General features: G+C 37.9%; 1 non-coding gene across 1 annotated transcript; it reads left to right on the forward strand.

Moving 5' to 3' along the window:
* The first annotated feature begins 4,342 nt into the window (after positions 1-4,342).
* Positions 4,343-4,445, forward strand: LOC114116517 (U6 spliceosomal RNA). Its single transcript, XR_003590420.1, has one exon. It is a non-coding gene; the product is annotated as a U6 spliceosomal RNA (small nuclear RNA).
* The last annotated feature ends 4,868 nt before the right edge of the window (positions 4,446-9,313 follow it).

Consider the following 9,313-nt stretch of genomic DNA (forward strand, 5'->3'; position numbering starts at 1 on the left):
TGAGAGTCCCCTGGAGAGCAAAGAGATCAAACCAATCAATCCTGAAGGAAATCAACCCTGAACATTCATTGGAAGAACTGATGCTGAGGCTGAAGTGCCAATATTTAGGCCACCTGATGCGAGGAGCTGAGACATTGGAAAAGATCATGATGCTGGGAAAGATTGAGGCCAGGAAGAGAAGTGGGCAACAGAGGATGAAATGGTTGGATGGCATCACTGACTCAGTGGACATGGGTTTGAGCAAACTCCAGGAGATAGTGAAATACAGGGAAGCCTGGTGTGCTGCAGTCCATGGGGTGGCAAAGAGTCAGACAAGACTGATCAACAACAGCGACATTTAGTTGTAACTGAAAGGCAAGCATCATGCATCCTAAGACAGAGGAAACATATTATTATTATTACATAGCTCTGCTTAAACCAAAGAAACAAAACAACAGAGACTCCAATATTAGCTCACCTCGGATAATTATGAGAAAAGTGGACCACTCATATCTTCTTTGACTCAGACCACCACTTAATCAGGGAATCTAAAAAATGGTCCCAAGTCTAATTAAAAGCAGAGAATCAATGCAAGCATTTAACAACTGTCTCTCCACTACTGAACCCAAAGGCTTGAGTTAAGTTCAGTAAGTTAACTGACCTGTGTTTTAGCTGTGAGTCCCAACATTAAAATAGTGTTGAATACAACTATAGCCAGCAATCATGCTTTCTCCTTCCGTCCACCTTCACACTCCAGTGGTCGGAATGCTTTGACAATCTGCAAATTGATAGATGCTTTCTTGGACTGCTGTTATTTTCTGATGACGAAAAGTGCTTCCCTGGTGGAAAAGAGAATTAAACAAACTACAAAAGCAACGTAAAGGCAGAAAATTCAAATACTCTATGGAAATAATGCAGATCATTTCAATCTAACTTTTTTCTATAAATGTTATGAAATTTAAAACTGCTAAGAAAAAAGTAATTGGAACACTAAGAACTTAGACTGCACATAATTTGATTGAACTCTTTTTAAAAAGCATTGAGTGAAAGTTCAAGAAATGAGTCACTTAAAATATGCATTAAAAACAATGCGAAAGAGTGAAATGGCATTAGGTCCAGCTGAGGTACAGAATTATTCAGAACATCCCATGAAATCTTAGTCATCACTTTCAGATTAAATTTAGATTGGAAAAACACTTTAAGAACAAGCTATATTTAGAGATGCAGTAATATTCACAAGGCCTGGGAATTAAATATTTTTTTAGTATTTATGTTTTGGGGAGGTAAGAAGGTATTTTTATTACAAATAGAGTAAAACTTCCTAGTTTAAAAAACTAAATTTTTATTTTTTAATTAATAAAATAAGAAAAGAAAATTGCAGAATTGATATGTCCATTAGGTAACTTGATAACTAGCTATGTATTGTCAATATACTTTATTACTTTAGCTAGAGGTTTCTGACATGTTAAAAGGTGAATATGAGATAACAATTACAATTAAGAAGATGTATTTTGATTCTAGAAAGCAAGAAATATTTTACATATATCTCATAATCTATCTTTCAACTAATTCCTGGCACCCCTTTCACGTTTATCTCGATTTTCAGTAACAAAATTCCCTTAAATACGCCATGTTCTGTCAGGCTTCTGCCTTTGATAATGGAGTAGTCTCACCTATGTGAAGTTGGATACCTCCTTGGAACTTCATAAAAAATGTCTTATAGTCTGACATGGTTCTGAACCTAAATGAATAAATCCTTGTGTCTGTGTGTTAGTATCATCAATATAGCCTTGCCTACAGAGGCTCGAACTCCATCGTTGAGAACTTGAAAGCTAAAATACCAGGGAGACTGCTATGCAGCAGTATGCATAATGATACGTAATTCAGAATAGAATGATTTAAAAAATGTAAGCTTGGCAAGATATCAGACCTTATTTAAAGTCATCACAAAGAAACCACCATATTCATGATAATATTATGCCCGTTAAATTTTGAGGCATCTCAGCTATACCAAGAAGAAAAGGGACTTGGATTCTGAGTCATTGAAACATTTATTCATCTTAGTTTCTAGTCTGTACAAGAGAACATAAAATTACTTCCAATAATGTGTTTTACTTAACTCTGTGTTAATTGGAGAAACGGGCTGATGAAAGAATCATTTCAAAGAAGTCAAGAAGCACAGATATATACATACTAAAGAAAAGCCAAAATGATGTTTAAATGGACATAAAACTGATTTTCTCTATGCAGGTAAAAGTCAATTGAACATCAATCAGAAATAATGTATTTGCATGTCCATAGATGAGAACTATTTTTCATTGCAACAGGCTATCTGCATCATAAGGAAGTGTAAAATAGTCCACCTGTATAGAAAAGATAGAATCACCTTTTAAGGGGTATTGTAAACAGTGCAGTTTTCTATTAAATATATTTAGTTTTTTTTTTTTTAATTTCAATTTCAGTGAAGTGAACACTGTGATTTTTTAGAAAATCAATGAAAGATTACTTCTTTTTATAGTTAAGGCTGGACTCATTAGGTTTGGCTTCCTTATTTATGTAGGTGAAGCCGGAATGTTTATTTACTAGATAAGTATTCCCAAATTTTCTTTCTTAAGTTTTTACAAGGAAATTGATTGGGTTTATAAAAGTCTCCATTATTTGCTAATGTAATACTAGGAAATCATGTCCAAGAAAATCTCATCAAACTTTGACCTGTGATACCTATGAATTTAGGATAATTCCTTTCTTCTCAAGTGTCCTAAAATACTCTACGTTTCCTTTCCCATTAGGAAGTTATCTCTATCACTTACAAAACTGGAATACCTCCAGCCAGGCCACTTTTTTTCCGAGAGAGATTTATAAGTATTGGCTCCATATAGCAGACTTAAGTTTCTTAAAGTAGCTTGTGATAACTGATTAAATAGTCATCATTCTGAAATATGTTATTACAGATAAGACCTTGGTTGTATTATAATTTTGTCATTATATTCTGATAAAAAGAGGACAGATTTAATGAATCTATAGGGGTGGCTCATCCCTGGTGGCTCAGATGGTAAAGAATCTGCCTACAATGCAGGAGGTCTCAGTTCAATCCCTGGGTTGGGAGGATCCCTTGGAGAAGGGCACGGTGACTCATTCCAGAGTTCTTGCCTGGAGAATTCCATGAACAGAGGAGCCTGATGGGCTACAGTCCATAGATTTACAAAGAGTGGGACATGACTATAACTAATTAGCACACACCCATCATGCAAGTAAATATGTTGCCATAGAAAGTAACGAAATTCAAGATCGTTTCTGTTCTGGGGAAGAGAAGGTCAGTTAGAATATGATGTCATTTAAAAACTTTTGTTTCAAAGAAGTTCAGTTCAGTTCAGTTCAGTCACTCAGTTGTGTCTGACTCTTTGCGACCCCATGAACCACAGCACGCCAGGCCTCCCTGTCCATCAGCAACTCCCGGAGTCCACCCAAACCCGTGTCAATCAAGTTGATGATGCCATCCAGCCATCTCATCCTCTGTCATCCCCTTCTCCTCCTGCCCTCAATCTTTCCCAGCATGAGACTCACATATATAGAAAACAAATTAGCAGTTGTTATCATGAGAAGTAAGGGTCCCCAGGTAGTGCTAGTGGAAAAGAAACCACCTGTCAATAAATGAGATGTAAGAGACCCAGGTTTGACCCCTGGGTCAGGAGGATGTCCTGGAGGAGGGCCTGGCAACCCACTCCAGTATTCTTGTCTGGAGAATCCCGTAGACAGAGGAGCCTGGTGGGCTACAGTCCACGGGGTCACAAAGAGTTGGACACGACTGAAGCAACTTAGCATGCATGCATAAGATGAGATAAGGCAGGTTCATGACAAATAGATGGGGACACAATGGAAACAGTGAGAGACTTTATTTGTTTTGGACTCCAAAATCACTGCAGATGGTGACTGCAGCCATGAAATTAAAAGACACTTGCTCCTTGGAAGGAACGTTATGACCAACCTAGACAGCATATTAAAAAGCAGAGACATTACTTTGCCAACAAAGGTCCATCTAGTCAAGGCTATGGTTTTTCCAGTGGTCATGTATGGATGTGAGAGTTGGAGTATAAAGAAAGCTGAGCACAGAAGAATTGATGCTTTTGAACTGTGGTGTTGGAGAAGACTCTTGAGAGTCCCTTGGACTGCAAGGAGATCCAACCAGTCCATCTTAAAGGAAATCAGTCCTGAGTGTTCATTGGAAGGACTGATGCTGAAACTCCAATACTTTGGCCACCTGATGCGAAGAACAGACTCAATGGAAAAGACCCTGATGCTGGGAAAGATTGAAGGTGGGAGAAGGGGAGGACAGAGAATGAGATGGTTGGGTGGCATCACCGACTCAATGGACATCAGTTTGAGTATGTATTGGAACAATACAGTGTAGATTAGTATGGCCCCTGCACAAGGAAGACACACAAATTAGTGAAGTGACCCATATTTTACCAAATCACATGGTTGTACGACAGAAACTAACACGACATTGTAAAGCAATTATCCTCCAATTAAGAAGTAGGAATTAAAAAAAATGAGGATAAGGTGAATATAAAGAACAAAAAATTACAATGGCAAAACAGAACATGGCAGATGACACATAAAAAAGATATTCCTTCATATTGAAAAAGTAATAAAAATATAAATCGTCCATTAAAATTGGTTGAACTTTGCTAAGATTTTAACATATTTCAGACCCTTTTAGACTCAGATATTGTAAACCAGTAAATAAATGTCAACTTTTGTCCTTTATTATGCTCATTCAAATTCAGTAACAAACTGAAAACTTACTTGGCAAAAAACATCACAATATTGCAAGGTAATTATTCTCCAATTAAATAAATTACTTTAAAAGGTATGTTTCAGATGTCTGTGAGGTTCACTAATTTCATAATACCAAATAAGTTCATACTTACTACTTAAAGATTACTAATATATAAGTATACTATAATTAATGTATTGTTAATATATGTTATGACCTATTACCAAAAATACAATATATACTGTTAACATGTCATTAATATAACAATATGACATGTATATGTATTCATTGTTATTAATAGTATGCTCAAATGAGTGATCAATCAATTTTTTTAGATTTTCTGTCTCAGTTTCAACATGGTAAATAATGAATGTTTTCCCCACAAAGACAGAGATATGTGGGAGTTGTCAAAAAGTTTTAACAATGTACAGCGCCTCAGGACAAAATGCAAACACAGAGAAACACACACATTGACTTCTCTTTTCCTTTAAAAACATGAAGCATACATACATGATTCTCCTTATATATCACTGAAAGTGAAAGTGTTAGTGGCTCGGTCGTGTCTGACACTTCGTGACCCCGTGGACTGTAGCCCACTAGGCTCCTCTGTCCGTGGGATTCTCCAGGCCAGAATACTTCAGTGGGATGCCCTTCCATTCACCAGGGGATCTTCCTGACCCAGGGAGTGAAGGCAGGTCTCCTGCATTGCTGGCAGATTCTTTACCAACTGAGCGAGCCAGCAGGGAACTAATGTAATGTGCTGTATATAGTGAGACATCTCTTCCTGGTTTCTCCGGCCTTTACTGCTGAAGCCCCATAAACCAGGACAGCTCTCAGACTCAGGCGCGCGGAGAGGAGAGGGGGAACCGAGAACTTCCGGTCGCTACACCAGCACGTCAGCAGACTTGCAGAGCATGTAATACTGCTAAAATCAGAGGCAAAACAGATTCTATGATCACTTTGATTCACCACGAGGAGTCAAGAAACGACATGCCTAGTCTGCAGTGCGTCAGTGCGTTAATTTTCCCCATCTTTCGTAGGTGAATGCTTTCAGTACCTTGGTAGAAGGCTTCTAAAACAAATTAAAAAATCTATATTTTTCCAGTCTTATTGGGATATAGTTGATATATATAATATTGTATAAGTTTAAGATGTACAACAATGATTTAATATATATGTATATGGCTAAATGATTACTATAATAAGTTTAGTTAATAGCCACCATCTTACATTTAAAAGTAAAACTATGATTTTCATACAGATAAAAAAATAACCTCCTGTAAAACATTTAACTAACTTCTTATTAATGAAGAAACAGCATATATTACAATTAAAGCTAGAATATTTTATTGTTTGAATTTGCTATGTACAAAAATATCTTGTGTAACATATTACGCTATGTTTATATTTTATAGCTAATTGTATTTTTAGATAAATGTTTCTCCATTCTTCAAATTGAAATTTAATTCAATTTTTTAATTGAAAAATTAAAAACCCAAAATAAGGTTGGATTTTTTAAAATGCACTTTTGTATTTAGGCAATTTTATTTATGTTCCATATTCTATTATTAGAGCTAATTTTAGTATTCATGCTAGTGAGCACTTTGAAGTTGACCTTAAATTTATTAACCTCTTTAACTTAAAAAAACATTTAGCTCCATTCCATCATATGTACTTTTCAGTATGACCAAAACCTGGCCCTGGCTCTTGGTCAGAACTACTGTATTAGCAAGACTGCATGTTAGCTTTCTCACACTGAGCTTAGTCTTTCTATTATATAATTGTTGTTGTCGTTCAGTTGCTCAGTTGTGTCCGACTCTTTGTGACCCCATGGACTGCAGCACACCAGGCCTCCCTGTCCATCACCAACTCCCAGAGTTCACTCAAACTCATGTCCACTGAGTCAGTGATGCCATCCAACCATCTCATCCGCTGTCATCCCCTTCTCCTCTTGCTTTCAATCTTTCCCAGCATCAGGATCTTTTCAAATGGGTCAGTTCTTCACATCAGGTGGCCAAAGTATTAAAGCCTCAGCTTCAACCTCAGTCCTTCTAATGAATATTCAAGGTTGATTTCCTTTAGAACTGACTGCTATGTTCCATTGAATAGAAAGATTCAAACTGATAGAATGAATTATTGTACATATTTCCAAATTTACCCAGTTAACTGTAATATACTGCATAGGAACTTCATGTATATATATATTTTTGTCTGTATGGGCTAAAGTGAAACATAAAAGTTGACTTTTTTTTGCTTTTACTATCATAACAGCAATTAGGGTCTTTTCAGTACTAACACTCTAACGGTCAGAGACATCACAGAGAGACAGACTATGTGGAAAGATACTGAGGAGGAAAGAAGACTTTTGTATAGTACTCACATTTAACGTCACTTAATTCAATTTTACATGAACACAAAAGCCTGGAGAAATGCCACAGGGTTTATTAATATTAATGGAGTCATTTACTGTCTCAGTTCCTAGAAAGCATATTATAGAATCCGCTACACCTTTTCTAATGTCTATAATTATCTACTTGCTATTTCACTGAAGTATCACCTTCTTTAAGTCAATAAATTCAAAACAATTTGGAAACATGGAGATATTATTAACTTAAATACACACTTGTTAATACAAGTTTTTGCATAAAAGCATTTCATTAAAAATATTTAATTACTTTCTAAAAGGCATACTTAGGTCATTTTGCTCATGAAAAGGGTCCATCACATAAATAAACCTGCAGTCAGTTCTTGATGTCATTCAGTTATTCTTGTTTTGTCACTAAGCCACTTCTGACTCTTTTTGAGACCCCATGGATGGTAGCCCGCCAGGCTCCTCTGTCCATGGGATTGTCCAGGCAAGAATACTGGAATGGGTTGCCACTTCTTTCTCCAGGGGATCTTCCCAACCCAGGGATTCAGCTTCCTCTCCTGTATTGGCGGGCAGATTCTTTACCTCTCTAACACCTGTGGTTGTTGCTGTTCAGTCACTCAGTCGTGTCTGAGTCTTTGTGACGCTAGAGACTGCAGCATGCCAGACTTCCCTGCCCATCACCATCTCCCAGAACCTATTCAAACATGTGTCCATTGAGTTGATGATGTCATCAAACCATTGTGTCCCCAGAAATCCTCTTTTCCTCCTGCTTTCAATCTTTCCCAGCATCAGGGAATTTTACAGTGAGTTGGCTCTTCCCATGAGGTGGTCAAAGTATTGGAGCTTCAGCTTCAACATCAGTCCTTTCAATGAATATTCAGGGTTGATTTCCTTTAGGATTGACTGAATGGGTCTCCTTGCAGTCCAAGGGACTCTCAAGAGTCTTCTCCAACACCACAGTTAGAAAGCATCAGTTCTTTGGTGCTCAGCCTTCTTTATGGTCCAACTCTCACATCCATACATGACTACTGGAAAAACCACAGCTTTGACTATAGGGGCCTTTGTTGACAAAGTAATGTCTCCGTTTTTTAATACACTGTCTAAGTTGGTCACAGTTTTTCTTCTAAGGAGAAAGCATATTTTAATTTCATAGCTGCAGTCACTGTCCATAGTGATTTTGGGGCCCAAGAAAATAAAGTCTGTCACTTTTTCCATTATTTCCCCATCTATTGACAGGAAGTGATGGGAGAAGACTCTTGAGAGTCCCTTGGACTGCAAGGAGATCCAACCAGTCCATTCTGAAGGAGATCAGCCCTGGGTGTTCTTTGGAAGGAATGATGCTAAAGCTGAAACTCCAGTACTTGTTCACCTCATGCAAAGAGTTGACTCATTGGAAAAGACTCTGATGCTGGGAGGGACTGGGGGCAGGAGGAGAAGGGGACAACAGAGGATGAGATGGCTGGATGACATCACTGACTCGATGGACATGAGTTTGAGTGAATTCTGGGAGTTGATGATGGACAGGGAGGCCTGGCGTGCTGCAATTCATGGGGTCGCAAAGAGTCAGACACAACGGAGTGACTAAACTGAACTGAACTGATGGGACTGGATGCCATGATCTTAGTTTTCTGAATGTTGACTTTTAAGCCAGTTTCTTCACTCTCCTCTTTCACTTTCATCGAGAGGCTCTTTAGCTCCTCTTCACTGTCTGCCATAAGGGTGGTGTCATCTGCATACCTGAAGTTGATGATATTTCTCCTGGCAATCTTGATTTCCGCTTGTGTTTCCTCCAGCCCAGCGTTTCTCATGATGTACTCAGCATAGAAGTTAAATAAGCAGGGTGACAGTACACAGCCTTGACGTATTCCTTTTCCAATGGAACTAGTCCATCGTTTCATGTCAGTTCTAACTGTTGCTTCTAGACCTGCACACAGTTTTTGAAGGAGGCAGGTAAGACCGTCTGGTATTTCTATCTCTTTAAGAATTTTCCACGGTTTGTTGTGTCCCACACAATCAAAGACTTTAGCATAGTCGTTGAAGCATAAGCAGATGTTTTTTCTGGAGTTCTATTGCTTTTTCTATGATCCACTGTTTATTGTCAATTTGATCTCTGTTTCCTCTGTCTTTTCTAAAACCAGCTTGAACATCTGGACGTTGTCGATTCAAGTACTGTTGAAGGCTGGCTT

This window comes from Ovis aries, chromosome 9 (genome assembly GCF_016772045.2).
Source record: "Ovis aries strain OAR_USU_Benz2616 breed Rambouillet chromosome 9, ARS-UI_Ramb_v3.0, whole genome shotgun sequence".
NCBI classification, from domain to species: Eukaryota; Metazoa; Chordata; class Mammalia; order Artiodactyla; family Bovidae; genus Ovis; species Ovis aries.